The sequence below is a fragment of the Oryctolagus cuniculus genome, chromosome 6, assembly GCF_051225735.1.
Source record: "Oryctolagus cuniculus isolate XC-2025 breed Fujian yellow rabbit chromosome 6, ASM5122573v1, whole genome shotgun sequence".
Taxonomy (NCBI): Eukaryota; Metazoa; Chordata; class Mammalia; order Lagomorpha; family Leporidae; genus Oryctolagus; species Oryctolagus cuniculus.
In genome coordinates this window covers 134,091,691-134,108,759 of record NC_142872.1, presented here as the reverse complement: position 1 = coordinate 134,108,759, position 17,069 = coordinate 134,091,691, and the positions used below count along the sequence as shown (strand labels likewise).

At 37.9% G+C, this 17,069-nt stretch overlaps 1 long non-coding RNA gene and 1 other non-coding gene across 14 annotated transcripts in view; one reads left to right on the top strand and one right to left on the bottom strand.

Annotated features, from left to right (window-relative positions):
• LOC103348112 (uncharacterized) overlaps nt 1–17,069 on the top strand; it is a 210,480-nt gene that overhangs the window by 118,708 nt on the left and 74,703 nt on the right. The gene's annotated exons all lie outside the window — the stretch shown is intronic.
• On the bottom strand, nt 7,180–7,283 carry LOC127490844 (U6 spliceosomal RNA). The gene has a single exon (XR_007919238.1). It is a non-coding gene; the product is annotated as a U6 spliceosomal RNA (small nuclear RNA).

Below are 17,069 nucleotides of genomic sequence, written 5' to 3'. Positions count from 1 at the left end.
AAGTTAGCATTTCTGTCTCCTTAAATATTTTTTAAATTTTATGTGATTAACACATAATAATTGGATATATTTATAGAGTACAATATATTTCAATATGTACATACAAATGTGTATTGGTCAAACCAGGGTAATTAATATTGATTTGAATTCTCTATGCAGTGTATTAGCTCTTTGACCTTGGGCAGTTTCTTAACCTCCTGAGGGTTCACTTTCATCATCTGTAAAATGGAGTAATAATAAAGTTCACTTCACAAGGTGGCTGTTATTATTAAAAGAAAATAATTACTTAAAACATTAAGGATAGTGCTTTAAGTGATTTCATCATAAGATTATAAATTTTAAATTGTGATTAGAACACAGAAACAAAATATATCTTACTGTCAGTAATTTCACATTGAAACTAAAATTTTCCTGATGACTAAAACTTGATCTCATTAAATAGTTAAAGTTCATGATTTTATTGTTCTTCAGTTTTTTTAAGACCAAGATTTTATGCATGGTTCTTAACCTCCCGGTTTCTCAGTGTTCACAGGCAACTGTGATTCAGATCATGTCTTCTACTCTCTGCCCAGCTACTCAAGTTGTTTTGTAGTCTGCTCATTTTCTCCTAATGAGGGGGAAAGAAATAAACTCTATTCCCATGTCTTTTCTCTCCTTTCCTATTCTCTTTTTTCTTTCTCTTTATGATGAAGATTATTCCTTCACAGATCCAGCAACAATTGGAGTTTCCCTAGGGATTTCTCCTTATTCCTCCTAGTGCCTATGTCTTAGCCTTGTGACAACCCTTCTTTACTCCATTAAACTATTGTTTCCTTCATCTCAGCCTTTTCTCCAGTCCTGACTTTTCTCTACCCTTGCTCAGATGGACTGTCAGCTGGAGGAGGAAGGGGCCATGAAGGGCTGCTGTATCTCACTGCAGGCTGCTTACTTCCAGAGGGAGCTATCCTCGTAGTGCACAGTATGAATGTCTCCCTAGAGCTGAGCAGTGTGGCAGCCCTGGCCTCTGTGCAGGAGTTCCTCTGAAGTTTTCTAATGTATGTAAGATAGTCATTCAACAAATATTGGTTGTTTACTTGACTGTTGGTTGGTTGGTTGAAAGAACTAGCTCATGTTTCAAGTTACTATACTCAGTAACCATATAAAATTCTCCATGAGCTTTTCTCCTCTGGTATTTAGGTTTTTTTTTATAATAATCTATAATTCATTCAAAATAACTAGAAAAAAGTTATTCCAATATTAAAACATTTAAACAAATCTATTTATTGAAGATTTTAATATTCAAGGCATTGCAAAATTACTTTTTAAAGTTAATGAATTAATTTATCTGTCTCAGTAATAAATCTTTAGATTAAATAGAATTTGGATATTAAGAGCACAAATTGACCTTTTTAAATATGTATATATTTTTTAAAGATTTATTTATTTATTTGAAAGACAGAGTTACAGAGAGAGAGAGAAAGGAAGAGGCAGAGAGATCTTCCATCTAATATTTCACTCCCCAAATAACTACAGTTGTCAGAGCTGGGCTGGTTCAAAGTCAGGAGCCAGGAGATTCATCCAGATCTCCTATGTGAGTGCAGGAGCCAAGTACCTGGGGCATCTTCTGCTTTCCCAGGCACATTAGCAGCGAGCTGGATCAGAAGTGGATCAGCCAGGCCTTGAACTAGCACCCATATGGGACACCAGCACTGCAGGCACTGGCTTTACCTGCTACACCACAGCACCAGCCCTATTATCTTATTTTAAAATAAATAATTTAGGGGCCAGCATTGTGGTACTGCAGGTTAAGCCTCCACTTGTGACGCCAAGTGTCAGTTTGCATCCCAGCTACTCTACTTCAGATCCACCTTCCCGCTAAAGCACCTGGAAATACAGTGAAGACAGCCCAAGGGTATGGACCCCAGCGATACATGTGGGAGATCAGAATGGCATTCCTGTCTCCTGGCTTCAGCCTGGCCCAGACCTGGCTGTTGTGGAAATTTGGAGATGGAAGATTCTCTCTCTCTCTCTCTCTCTTTCTGTTTCTGTCTTTCAAATATATATATATATGTATATATATATCAAATATATATATGTATATATATTATTATTATTATTTTAAGGATATGTATATATATGTGTATATATATATATATATATATACATATCCTTAAAATAATAATACTGTAAAATAATGTAGCAAGAATTCATGGACTGTTACGAAAATGGGTAATTCTGAAACTAACTGCTGCATGATAAATGTACTACTACTTCTTGGTTTCCTTTAGCTGATCTTATGATTCACTATCTTTTCTCCAAAACTGACTAAAGGGAGAGTTTCAAATAGGAAGCAGAGTACAACAATAACACAGATATCAGAACTGAAATATTTTAAATAAGTACCTCAGTTATATCTCACAAATTCACATTATAAGGGATGCTCACTATAAATTAATTTATAAAAAAAATAAAATGCTAGAATAACCCTAAATTTGGAATAATTTGGAATCAATCGAAATTCACAAGTGCTTTTAGGTTGACTTTTGAACTCCTCCAGTTTATAGAACAGATAAGACTAAATGATGGACCAAGTAATTTGTGCACAGTATTTCAAATCTCTAATTCTTAGCAAGTTAACAAATATGGTAAAGAATTGGCTGCTTCTGGCTATCTAAAGTGCATTTAGGGGGCCAGCACTGTGGCATAGCGGGTGAAACTGCTGTCTGTGGTGCCAGTGTCCCGTATGGGTGCCGGTTCAGGTCCCCAGCTGCTCCATTTCCAATCCGGCTCTCTGCTATGGCCTGGCAAAGCAGTGGAAGACGGCCCAACTTGGGCCCCTGCACTCATGTGGGAGACCTGGAAGAAACTCTTCGGATCAGCCCAGCTCTGGGCATTGAGGCCATCTGGGGAGTGAACCAGTGAATGGAGGACTTCTGTCTCTCTGCCTCTGCCTCTCTCTAACTCTACCTTTCAAAAAAAAAATAAGTAAATCTTCTTAAAAATAAATAAATTTAAAATAAATAAAATGCATTGAGCACTATAGACTCATTGGCTCTTGTTTATATCCCGTAATCTGGACTGTTTACCAGGCTGTGACCTTATTTCCCATTCTGATCAAGAGATTAATTTGCTATTTCTACAACTACATTTACATAAATAGATTTTTGTTTATGTGTTTGTGTTTGTGTTCTCATGAATTGTAGAGAAAAAAAATAAAACTAAGACAGGTCATCTGCTTCTTGTATGTCCTTTCTGTCAAGTATTTTCTTTAAATTTTCCTTTTTGTAAAGTACACCTGTCCAACTAAAGCACGTGTAAGATAATCTATGTAAGAAAATAAATGAGAGCAGCCATGCAACTTATTCAAACTTACAGATATAAAGTTGGCAAATGGGCAGGTAGTTGGCCTAGCGATTAAGACACCTGCTAAGATGTCCAAATCCCATACTGAGTACCTGGTTTCTTTACCATCCTTCAGCTCCTGACTGCAGTTTCATGCTAATGTAGACACTGGGAGCACAGTGATGGCTCCTGGGAGACCTGGGCTTCTGCCCTGGCCCAGCCCTGACCATTTGGGGAGTGAGCCAGTGAGTGTGAATGGGATCTCTCTGCACTCCCTCCCCCCACACTTCTCCCCCAGCCTCTCAAATGAAGGGCTTTGTTTGTTTGTTTTTAAGTAAAAATGGTAGAGCCAGAATTTATGCACATAACTCCATAACCCCTTTCTGAAGGGTGTTTCTCAAAGTCATTTGCTTGCAGCAGAATCTTTTCAGACACTTGTTTAAAGTGCAGATTTGTGGTTCTAAGCCTGTCTCTTGGAAACCTAAGGATAGGTCCCAGAAACACTGTCCCAGTGTGTCCAGAAAGTTCATGGAAAAGATAGAATTTTACTTAATCAAGAGATACTGGTATAAAGCATCTGAAACTCAAATCACTTTTCCACTTGACGTATAGTTTCATGGAAAATGCCAGGCACCTGAAAATAAGGGTTTATCATGACAAATGTCTTTTTTAGGAGTGATTATGGCATGATGCTAACTTGACGCCAATAAATTTTTTTACAAAGCTCAAGTCTCAGTTGAAGCTGGCAATAAATCATTTTCCCTGGCATTACAATTTCAAAAGAAAAGCCAGTGAGGACAACATTATGAATATTGCATTTCTGGCACAAACTAGCTAGAGATTAGTTGCATTGGCATATCCCTTTTCTAATGACCTGTTTTTAAGAATAGAAACGTATATTCACTCATCTATGAAGAAAATACTAAAGCCTGAAAATGGTAAAATAAGTCAGAGACTACAACATACAAAGGGAAGTCAACATTCTATGCATTAAATGAGAAAGTTTTTTCCTTTTTTTAAAAAAAAGTTAATTTACAAAGACTTTATTAGCCTGCTAATTAGCACTAAGATTATTAAGATATTGTAAAGATTTTTTTCAAAGAGATGGTCTGATTCTTCTTTTTTACATTATTTCATCTTAACTGAAGTTTTAAGTAAGATTTTTAAAAATCCACTGTTTTCAAAATTTCAATACATGTTAAGTTTCTGGAATGGAATTCCCCCATTAAAGTAAGACTACAAGTGAAAGAGGGGAGAGTTGATTTCTAGGTTGATTACACTCTAAAAGAATATACAGTATGAATAATTATAGCAGATCATATATGAGTCAGGCACAGGAGCCTAAGAGGTAAAGGAGTTCTTGATTAATGATAATTGAAGACTGAAAATAAATTACCCAATTTAGACATTCTCTAACTCCTTTATATAGATAGACAGAAATGAGTTAAAATATGCCTTTTTCACTTTTCAACAAATAGTCTTTCAAAATGTATATCAGGATAATTCTGCCCCAGCTGACAAGAGGGAATCCATAGGAGAAAAAGAAATAGGCATCTTGGGCATTCTCTGGCTGGGTTTATTCAGTCAGAATGGAAAAGGCAGGCAACAAGTTAACAGGTCAGAATACAATAGTTGGTTTTGATTATGATTATTTTGTTCATGAAAGAGGAAGTAAAGATGGAAACACTCAAGGAACACACATTGCCATACTGATTCAGCCACATAGGCACAGAGAAAGCATACGAGTGAAAGATGGAACCGCAAGCCCAATCTGTTAGCCTTCATAGCTCCACTTAACTCAGGTGAGTTCCATGGATAATGGTAATTGCTCCCAGTGCCTGCATATTCTCTCTTTAGAATAGTATCTATATTTCTTTTGATTGGATATTGGCTGGCATAGATACTCTGGGGAATCATGGGGGAAAAAAGGCAACTCCTGTAACTATACAAAAACATGGGACTTTCTATAGCAAAGGTTACACTTGGAGAATCAGTTTATAATCCCCTCTATCACCAAGACAAGATAGTGAGACTTTCCTTCTCTCAGAACACCAATCTGTCCTTTAAACCTTCAGAGCCCTAGTGATGCCCCTGTAACGTGATTTTCTCTGAAGAAAATGACACAAAAATGAGATATCTTGAATCTTCCATAAGGCTTGATGACAGTAGTCAAAACTCATAACAGGAGTGTGATACGCAAATAGAAAACCATACTTGGGGATGGGTATTTGGCACAGTGGTTAAGATGCTGCTTATTGGGATACTTGGAGTGCATGGTTTGAGTCCTAGCTTCTCTGCTTCCAATCTAGCTTCCTGCTGATGCTTACCCTGGGAGGCAGCACAGAATGGCTCCAGTGCATGGGTCTCTGCCATCCACATAGGAGACCCAGATTGAGTTTTAGGTTCCTGGCTTCAGCCTGATCCAGCACTGGCTGTTGTAAGCATTTAGCTAGTACAACATCAGATGGAGGGTCTCTCTGTGTCTGTCTCTGTCTCTCTACCTTTCAAATAAAATTAAAATAAATAAATAATTTTCAGAAGCAGAAAACTATACTTGTCAAAGACCAGCTACTAATTCATGTAGGTTTGATCTTGGCACCCTAAGATTTCTCTTCTGCTCTTATTTTGTACGAGATATCCCTGTGAGAACTGATCACTTCTGTGGAAAATCCTGTGATTACATTTTCCTCAAGGCCTTTCAGTAGTTAATCTCTTTCCCTTCAGTCAAGGAATTGTTCTTCAACCTTAAGAACTAAGGTCCCCACCTTGCTATTTTAATATTTAAACAATGACCTGTGATGAATCAAATTCATCTTTTGGAATGGCCTATACCTTCAGGTTTTAGAAAAGAATTTACTAATCCCATATTTGATGTTTAAAAAAAGAAGTTAGCAAGTGAATATAATGAATATATTTTCAGCTTATTCCACAGTATTTTTAAGCATTTTTAATAGCTGTCCATTCTCATAAAAATTCAGCATGACTGCTCCAATGGCAGATCAAATTTTAAATTGTGACTGGCCAAATTAAATTATGTTAAGTATTGATTTATGATTCATATTTTCAACTTTGCTTCTATTTAGTACAAAACTGAATAAAAATGTTCCCAAAAGGTGAAGTGTAAATAAAAATTTGAAATGCTTATGAATATTGGTATCAATATCAATATTATAATTTTTCAAAAGGAATAAGTTGATACCTGAAATATATTGTAATGGCTTTAAGCACAGGCCTTAGAGTCAAATTGATCTCATTAACTGAGCTGAATACATACACTAGTAGCGTGTGTGCCCCTGGAGCCTTCTAAAACCTCAATCTTTCTTAATGGAAAACAGGAAATACTAGTACTTACTATCTTACTATATTTTTGGTGGCAATTAGATAACATTTGTAAATTAGTAAACTGTTTAATACACAGTGACAATAATAACTTTGAATTATTGATACTTTTTTAAAAACTTGTGAAAATCCAAATTATTGATTCATTGAAAAACCTCTTCCTTAGGTTAATTTAAAAATAATGTAGTCGAGGGCCAGGCATTTGGCCTAGGGGTTAAAAACGCTTGCATCCCGCAACTGAGATTGCCAGCTCCAGCTCCTGACTCCAGTTGCCTTTTAATGCAGACCCTGGGAGGCAACCCTGATGGCTCAAGTGACTGATTTTCTTCCACCCCTATAGGACACCTGGATGGAGTTCCTGGCACCTACTTTACTCCAGCTATTATAAACACTGGGGAGTGAATCAGTGGATGAGATTGGACATCTTCAGAATGCCAGTGATTTTTCAGGGAATAGCATCCATGTGTTCTCCCCTTTCTCCTCCCCTCCTTCTCAAATAAATGATCTTTTTTTTTTTTTAAATGGAATATTTCACAATTTTGCGTATCATCCTTGTCCAGGGACCATGCTAATTTTCTCTGTATTCCAATTTTGTTTTATGGGTTTTGTTTGGTTTTATATCCTGGAGACCAAGAGATCTCATCATAATACATTTGTGGTAAATATTTAAACTACTTAGGATATTAGAATCAAACTTACAGCTTATGCCCCAAATTGAACCTCTCATCTCCACTCTCCCACCCAAACCTACCCTACTCTTGGCTGTTCCTATTTTAGTTGAGGGTAAATTCATCTTTCCATGTGCTCAAACAAAAAACATCAGTTATCCTTGACTCCTCTTTTCTCTTTCACACCCTCATCCAATCAAGCTACAAAGCCTGATTGCTCTGTCTTCAAAACATTTGACTATTTGTCTCCACATCCTCTGCTACTCCATCCTGGTCTAACCAAAAGCATTAAAAAAATTAAGCTAATTTTGATTTGCATTTTTTTAACATAAGTAAAAATTAAAATATCTCTTGCTACTTTTTCTACCTTCCATGTTATATTTTGAGCATAGTCTTCAAAAACAATTCTCTACAGGTATTTATAAAAAAAAAAAAAAAAAGAGTGCTACTGATTTTGCTGCTTTTCTAAAAGAACCCAAACATCACCAGACTTGCTCAAATAAATCATAGTGTAAAATGTAGTGATTGCAAACATCTAAACTTTATGATCAGTATTTAAGTCTCAGCACAAGCTGTATTGCATTAAACTAGCATTTCTTCTGTCATGAACTGTGGGATGACTCTGTACGTTGTTAGCATTATTTTCGATATCTTTTTTGTTTCACTGCTTGCTTTTCCTCTGTGGGGGAATTATTAGGACCATGAAAATGAAGCACCAAAGCAGAGGAAGAAGACATGTGTTACTTGGCCTTTCGCACTGATCCTCCCTAACCCATGTTTTCATGAGCACCAGATTCACAAAGTTTTCAAAGAGGAATAGCAAGTGTTTGATGATGAAGGAAGTTTGGATTTAATTTTCACTTTGAGACACATGGATGCTATTCCCTGAAAAAATCACTGGCATTCTGAAGATGTTCAAGCACTTTTTCTCCCAGAGCTACCAATATCCCCCAACTGCATGTGAGGCACTGGTGGTTTTGAAGGCTGTCAAAGTAAAGATGTTAGAAACCAGCTGCCTCCCTCATTCATCCTTTGAGATCAGGCAAAGGTGTTGGTGGACTTTTCTGCCACTTGGTCCTTGGAGTAGCAACTTGCACACAGTGTTACAGAAAAATGATTCAAAGGATAAGGGGCAAAATAAGAGCAGCAATAACAAAGATAATTGGCTCCACTGTCTATTGAGCACATTCAATGTACTTGGAACTTTTGCAGTTAAATATCATGTATTGTTTCATTTCATCTCTAGAATATAAACAGTTAGACAATTGTAGACCTTCCCCAGAGGCAATTAGGAAGAACCCCTTAAATCTTCAAGATAGTTCAAAACTGCCCTGCAATACAGTAAAATGTTGAGGAAGAGCTATATAACACAGTGAATTGTATGTGAGAAATCTTTCATTGATAAGTCACAGCACTGAATAAACATCAAGTCCAAAACACTTTATAGCTATGACCCAGAAGTATATAGTCTTATCAGCATTGCAAAATTGTTTCTAAACAATCCCTAAGTATGTATCATACATCAGAAATTTAAGAGGTAATACGCTTATTTACAATTCCTGTATTAACATTTGTCATTTTCCATTTGTTACATGTTTTAATTTTTTATTAGAAAGAAAAATGTTCCAAGTAACTCCTCCATTACTATGACCAGCATCTTACTATTATTTCCTCTAGAATTGAGTCAATGACTGACATACCCATGGATATTTCTAATTCAGAACCTCTCATATTTTTCCAAGGAAGGAAAAAGTTTAAAATTTAGCTATTCTGTATCACTAGTCCAGGTGGTAGAAGGAAAACATCACTTCCCTATTCAGTTTCTCTTCGCCTTTCCTTTTTTTCTTTGCAGATTTTCTCAGTTCAGTCTTTGAAGTGGTGTCTAGCAATAGAGAATTCAGATGATTACTGTTCAGTGGTCCTCCAGAAAACCAAGCTATAATCTTGAAGTGACATAAAGATCCTGAAAGATAAGCATGATACTCTGTGTTGAACAGTGCTAATTGTCATTGTCCCTCTAAGCAGTTCATGTGCTTGGGGAAATGTGATTCTCCTCATATCTAAGACACACACGTGGTTCAGACCTGAACTACTTATATTAACTAGTTTGGAACAGGTTTATACAAAGCATCATGACTTAATTTGGTGAAACGAGAATGAAGCCTAAAACTTTAAACCCAAGGTTGAGGGAATGGGAAAAATGCAGTATGTTAATGAAAAAGCATGCTCACTTAGGAGTTTCTGGCAACAATTTCAGAACAACCAAGGATAATCTTCTAAGAATGGAGCTGACATTTGGGGTTTCTTATTTCACAGCATAATCACAGTGCAAATCTAGTTAATATACCAAAGAAGGTATCAGATCAGGTTCCATAGATCTAAGATATATCCTCCTGGCTTAGCCTCATATGAGAATATTATCAGCAAGATGTAAGATAATATATACCAAAGCAAGGGGCAGGTGTTGTGGCAGAGTGGTTAAGGCCCCTTGAAACACTTGCGTCTTGTATTGGAGTGACTGTGGTCAAGCCCTGCCTCCACTTCTGATCCAGCTTTGTAGATACATTGAGTAGCAGCAGATGATGCCCTAGCTACTTGGGAGACCAGCCCTGTGGGAGACCTATATGGAGTCCCAACTTCTGGCTCAGCCTCACCTGTTGGGGGCATTTGGGGAGTTAATTAGCAGACAGAAGGTCTCTCTTGCTCACTCGCTTGCTCACATTCTCTTCCCTCACTTCCCCTACACTTTCTCCTTCATTCCCGCCCTCTCTTTCAGATAAATAAAAACTAAAATAAATTTTAAAAAATGAAAGAGAGAGGGAATTATGGCTATCTTCTTAGAATTATATTTGAAATAACATTAAATCTGTTCTCTTTATATTAATAATTTTTAATGTACACCAAAGCAGAATAATAGCATTCTTAATGTTAGAAGAAACAAATTATTTTTCTGTTAAGATCGGCAAGCTTGGAAAAACTGAACTTGGTACAAGTAGCCATCTTCCCTGCCACATAAGAAGCCTGCCTGCAGAATCAAGCTAAGCAGAAATATTAATGCCAGACAGATAAAGAGAATGAGACAGCAAAAAAGACAAACATGGAAGACTATGAGTGCAAGAGAAAGCAGGAGTGAATGATCATGGAAAGAAATGAATTAGAAGAATGAATTAGTTCCATGTAGAAAAATATTTAAGTTTGTGTACATACTTGTTTACATTGAGCCTTTGACAACCATTTTTCAAATATAAAATGCAGGCATAGAAAGTATATGCTTATTGGAGCTGGCACTGTGGCGCAGCAGGTTAAAACCCTGGCCTGAAGCGCCAACATCCCGTATGGGCACCCGTTCTAGTCCCGGCTGCTCCACTTCCAATCCAGCTCTCTGCTATGGCCTGGGAAAGCAATAGAAGATTTCCCAAGTCCTTGGACCCCTGCATCCACGTGGGAGACCCGGAGGAAGCTCCTGGCTCCTGTCTTCAGATCAGCACAGCTCTGGCCGTTGCTGCCATCTGGGGAGTGAACCAGCGTTGATCCGAAGCCAGGAGCCAGGTGCTTCCTCCTGGTCTCCTATGCAGGTGCAGAGTCCAAGCACTTGGGCCATCCTCCACTGCCTTCCCAAGCCACAGCAGAGAGCTGGACTGGAAGAGGAGCAACCGGGACAGAATCCGGCACCCCAGCCAGGACTAGAACCCAGGGTGCCAGCGCCACAGACAGAGGATAAGCCTATTGAGCCATGACGCTGGCTGTTGAGCCATATTCTACTGCTTTTCCAGGCCATGGCAGAGAACTGGATCAGAAGTGGAGTAACTGGGACTCGATCCTATACCCATATGGGATGCCAGCATTGCAGGCAGTGGCATTACCCACTACGTCATAGTGCCAGCCCTGAACATTATTTTCAAATTAAGAAAAACTTCAATGCAAGACGAAAACAAGGGCACAGCTGGCTGTCTTCTATTTTTGTCTACATTTTCATTTTATCAAGTAAATGTACAAGCACACCAAATTAATAATATAATTAATAATAAATACTGAAGCTTAAGTAGAAAAGCCAGTAAAGACTGTGGTCACCATGCCATGTGTTAAAGATGAATCCATTAAAATTGTCCCCAATTATTTCAATTATACAAGACATAGCTTGGTAAAAGTATCATAGACTGTGCAATAGAAGTCTAACAAATTGCAAGTTACCTGTAATTAATACTAGAGAAATGTCTTCTCATTATTAATCTGGCCATGACAGGAGACACTAATAGAAAATAAATTTATTTAAGAAACCAACACTAGCCGGCGCCACTCTTCCAGGCCCTCTTCCAGGCCAGCTCTCTGCTGTGGCCAGGAAAGGCAGTGGAGGATGGCCCAAGTGCTTGGGCCCTGCACCCCATGGGAGACCAGGAGAAGCACCGGGCTCCTGCCTTTGGATCAGCGCGGTGCGCCAGCCGCAGAGCGCCAGCTGTGGCGGCCATTGGAGGGTGAACCAACGGCAAAGGAAGACCTTTGTCTCTCTCTCTCACTATCCACTCTGTCTGTCAAAAAAAAAAAGAAAAAGAAAAAGAAAAAGAAACCAACATCGTAAAGACTTTTGATTCTCAAAATGCCACCAGCCTAAATTAAAGAGGTTTGTGAGTAGTTAGACTACTTTCAGACCCTCAATTTTCTTTTTTTTTTTTTAAGATTTATTTATTAATTTGAGAGGTGGAGTTAGAGAGGGAGAGACAGAGAGAAAAGTCTTCCATCCGCTTGTTCACTTCCCAAATGGCAGCAATGGCCAGAGCTGAGCCAGTTGGAAGCCAGGAGTCAGGACCTTCTTCCGGGTCTCCCAAATGGGTGCAGGGGCCCAAGCACTTGGACCAACTTCTACTGCTTTCCCAGGCCATAGCAGAGAGCTGGATCAGCCAGGACATGAACCAATATATAATGCCAGCGCTGCAGGAGGCTTAGCCCACTATGCCAGAGTAGTGGCTCCAGCCCCTCAATTTTCTATGAGCAAAGTGAAAGATGTTCCTCGTCATGAAGTACATTTTCTGCTGAAGAGGATATTGGAAAAGGAAGAAGCTCCAAGAAGGTGAAGTCAAGAATCATGAAGAAAAATGGACTAAGGAGCTACCTTCATGAAACAAAACTAAGAATTGATTATGTAAATTTTCCTGTCCCCAGGTTAATAGTACAACAACTGCTGCCAGATTTCTAAAATTGCTAAGGAAAAGTAATTCTCCCATTCTTTCCCCTTTTAAATGGGAGAGTTTATTGTGGGATCCCCTACTTTATGCTAGAACTGAAGAGTGCAAATAACAAGTCCTTTGGTTCACAGTTTTTGGCTCAAGAAGAACTACATTTACACATGAGATATACCCAGGAACCTGGATTTCAAGCCACTTTCTGTGATTCGATGTGATTTGGAGTATCTTTAGGATATGATGATCACATTTTCCTTACATAAAGAAAGTGAACATTTATAAACAACAGGGCAGGTTGTGGTAAATTGCATTATTTAATAAATATGTATTCCCCTTCAGACTTTGCCTTGTTTCTCTGTGAGCAGTCTACTTTCCAGCTCCACTGGCTTTGGCATAGATTGTGTTCTTTGGCTAATAGATGTTCTGAGTAGAAACTTTAAGTGTGTTTGCACGTTTCACTAAGGTTAGTATTCAGTCTCCTTGCTTTGCCCTCAAGAATGAGAACAGCATGTTCAAGACCAGAGACTTACTCCTTCAGACTGTGCCATGGAATAAAAAGATACTTGTCATAGAGCCAAGGTCCAGCTTAACCAAGCTCAGCTAAACCTGGCAGAGCTACCACTCTCATGAACTTGAGCTAGTAATACATGTTTGTTGCTGTAAACCATAGAGATATTACTAAAAAAGCTAGCTAATGAGTTTGTTGTGTAAACAAATAAAGACTCAGTGTCTATAAAAATGCTTGATTTATGGAGGAGAGCCTAATAAAGGTGTGAATGTACATAACTAAATGAATTCTTAACCAGAATTATTTGCAGACAGGAGTTGTAGAGATACTACTTGAATTGATTGGTTGTTTGCCTACTTGGACAGTATTTTTAACCTGGAATATAAAGGTTAGAAACCAGACTTTGGAATACAGGGGATTTTAATGGGCAGATGAGAATCGTTCTTTTCTTGAAGAGCAAAAAACAAACTTGATTCATTAAGGAATATTTGTGGACTCAAAAATCTGAAAGAAATTCCAATATTAGAAGTTGGATTAATGATTCCCAGGATATTGATACTTCTTGCCTATGCAGGAAGAGCCTGCATATTTAAAAAGTGGGGACTTGGGGGAGGAGGAATGCCAGTGTTTAATGCTTGAGATATCGACTGCTTAATGTTATATACATATGCCAACCTGAATAATAAAAGCCTGTTATATAACAGTTATATATTATTTGTTCTTTGACTTTTTATCATCCTTTCATAAACATTTATTTTCAGGTGTAAAGAAAAACAAGGGAGTTTTACTTAGAAATGTGTTTTATATGGCATTCCTGTGTCACTGAGAGAACTGAATTGATGAATATTGTGGCAAAACTACAGGGAATTATGAGTTCAGGAGTTAATTAGAAGCTGCACATGCAGAGGGAAGTGTCTAAATAGCCTTACTTAGGAAGGTTTATCATCTGACCACAGGGCTGACTAACTCCATCCATTATTCATCCATCTAAATGTTTTGGCCATCGTGAGTGCTAACATCATCAATGTTATTTTAAAATTCTAGAAAGACATGGTTCTAAGAACTGGTTTCATCTCATGAATTGCTAGTTTTGTGAACTTATAAATAATGCATCATGTTCATAAAAAATAATAGCAATGAAAAGAGATTAACATATGTATGCCCACAACTATCATTCTTAAATGAGAATTAATGTGTTGAATCATTCATGAATCCACTTACTAAATAATGTTTTCTCAAATGCCTACATATGCCAATCTATTGACTACTGAGCATATAAAAGAAACAACCATCTTCTCCAGGAGCTTCTCATTCAACATGTGAAATAACTAAGTATAAACACATAGTGGTAAAGGATTTTTGTGTTGAAAAATCATTCAGAAAACAAATTCTTCAGACACTTAAAGATTAGTACAAGTTGGGGCCGGTGCCGTGGCTCACTTGGTTAATCCTCCACCTGCAGCACCGGCATCCCATATGGGTGCCGGGTTCTAGTCCTGGTTGCTCTTCTTCCAGTCCAGCTCTCTGCTGGGGCCCAAGAGGGCAATGGAGAATGGTCCAAGTGCTTGGGCCCCTGCACCCACATGGGAGACCAGGAAGAAGCACCTGGCTCCTGGCTTCAGATCAGTGCAGCGCCAGCCATAGCGGCCATTTGGGGAGTGAACCAATGGAAGGAAGACCTTTCTCTCTGTCTGTCTCTCTCTCACTGTCTATAACTCTACCTGTCAAATAAATAAAACTAAAAAAAAAAAAAGATTAGTATAAATAAAAGAAGGGCTCATAGAGGACTTTTATTTCAGAAGATTTTGATATTATAGGTGGGTGAGATTCAAGTGAGTTCTGAAAGCAAGAAAAAGATGTAGATGTGAGTCACCAGTACAGAAGAGTCCATTAGTACCTCAAGGACACTAAATGGGAAGGTTAGGCTAAAGGAGACATAAATTATATGAAATATTTATACTTGAAACTTCTGCATGTTTTAGAGACAATAATGTTGCAAATAGAGACAGTGTAGCATAGGTGGGTTGATAATAAGCATGTCTTCTGGGTCGCAGGACCTCTAGCTTCTTTGGCATCACGTGCTAACACAGTGGTTGTCACATGAGCTAAGAGAAATGTTGCTGGGACAAACACTTGCCTTTATGTGAACAATTATACTTTTAGTTGAAATTCCCATTATGTTAATGAAAATAACAAAACAAATTTCATGAACATATATTGTCCATGTCTTCACTGATCTGTTGCTGCATGGAGTGAAACTTTTTTATATTTGAATGGATAATGAGTCTGTAGGTACTAGTATGAGTTGGTTATATAGAGAGAAGACTCAGGAGAGTCTCTAGGCCAACTGCTTTCAACGTTTTTTACTGTGATTCATCTAGCAAATGCATTTTATATCACAACCCAATGCATACATTCATAACTGTTTTTATATTTCTTTGTGTTAAACATAGAAGATTGTTACAAAACACAATACTCTTTCTATCTGATTAGGAGTAGGCTATGTTTACTCTTTACTGCAGCTGTGGAGTCAGAGGCTAAAATTTCCTTCAGTATCTTTTCTTTTGTTTCTCCTAATTCTGGGTTTTCCTAGAGTCTTTAAATAGGGTCTGAGGTGTGTCATTCTTTCAGCTGCAATCCCTTGTTATTATACAGGAGCCTTCCTGATGTGGTAGTAGGGTGTCAGCAGAGGGAAAGCAGTATGATAGCCCCTACAGGGAAGTCTCAGTCCTTTAGTCAGCCTGAGTTGGGTATTTCTTTTCCTTCAATATGTTTGCTTTTGTGTAACTCTAAGTTATGTTCTGATAAAATAGTTTCCCTTAAGGGTAGGCCTTGTTAAAAAGAGTAGAAAACTCTAGGTGTTTTTTAAAACTTTCACTTTGCCACTCTACCCCCTCCCTAAAGCTCGGGATTTTTTCCTCTGTGTTTTCGATGAGAACATAGTAAAACTCCTGCAGATAAAATTCACCGAAGTGTGTGAGTCCCTTTAGCACTATCTCCTTGGAATTTATAATCCTGGATAGTGTATACTAAGCATCTTGCAGTTCAACAATTGTGGTTTAAAGTGTTCCTACTGATTCCAATTCCAGTTGGTGACTTCTGCTTTTAGTTTTCTGCTCCTGGATAAACTGAAATTTTCTGTATCCACCCATCTGTTTCTCTACTTTTGGGAATAGCAATTTGCTTTTTGACTTCACTTCTCTAGTGAATCTAAGAGTGGTTGGTTTTCATTTTGTTCATATTTTTCTTAAGTTGGGAGTGACAGCTTCCAAGCTTCTTTAATAAATTATTATATGCAATGTATGCTATTGTTTTCAATCTTATTTGATTGTTTTATTTTTAAAATTGTGGGTTTTAACCCACTAAACTAGGTACTCCTGTGGCTATACAAGTACTAGAAGGAAACACAGTTTGATTTTTCTGTAACCTGAAAATGGGGAAATCTATGACTCCAAAAGCAACTAAGATGATAAATTTCATTAAATAAGAATTTTAAATGTGTTAATAAAGAGTAGCTAAAAATAGGAGGAGGTATCTACTTAGAGGTTAAAACTCCCATATCCCTGGAGCACCTGGGCTCAATTCCTGGCTCTGGCTCCTGACCCCACCTACCTGCCAGTGCAGACCCTGAGAGGCAGCAGTGATAGCTTCAGTAATTGGTTTCCTGACATTCATATGGGAGACCTGGATTGCATTCTTGGCTCCTGGTGGGAGCAGTAGCTCAGCCCCAGCTGTTGTTACAGGCATTCAGGGAGTGAAAAGTATATGGGAGTTCTATGTCTGTATCAATGCCTAAAATAAATGAGTAAAACTTCCTAAAATTCTTTAAAAAAAAAAAAAAGTGGCAAATTGGGCTAAAACAAATAAGTCTCTGCAGGGGAAGAAAATAATTAACAGAGTGAAGGGGCAGCCTACAGAGTGGAAATAAACATTTTCAAACTATTCCTCTGATAAAACATTGATATCCAGAATATATCAGGAATGCAAAACACTTAATCCAAATAATCTAGTTAAAAATGGACAAATGGGAGTCGGTGTTATGGCATAGCAGGTAAA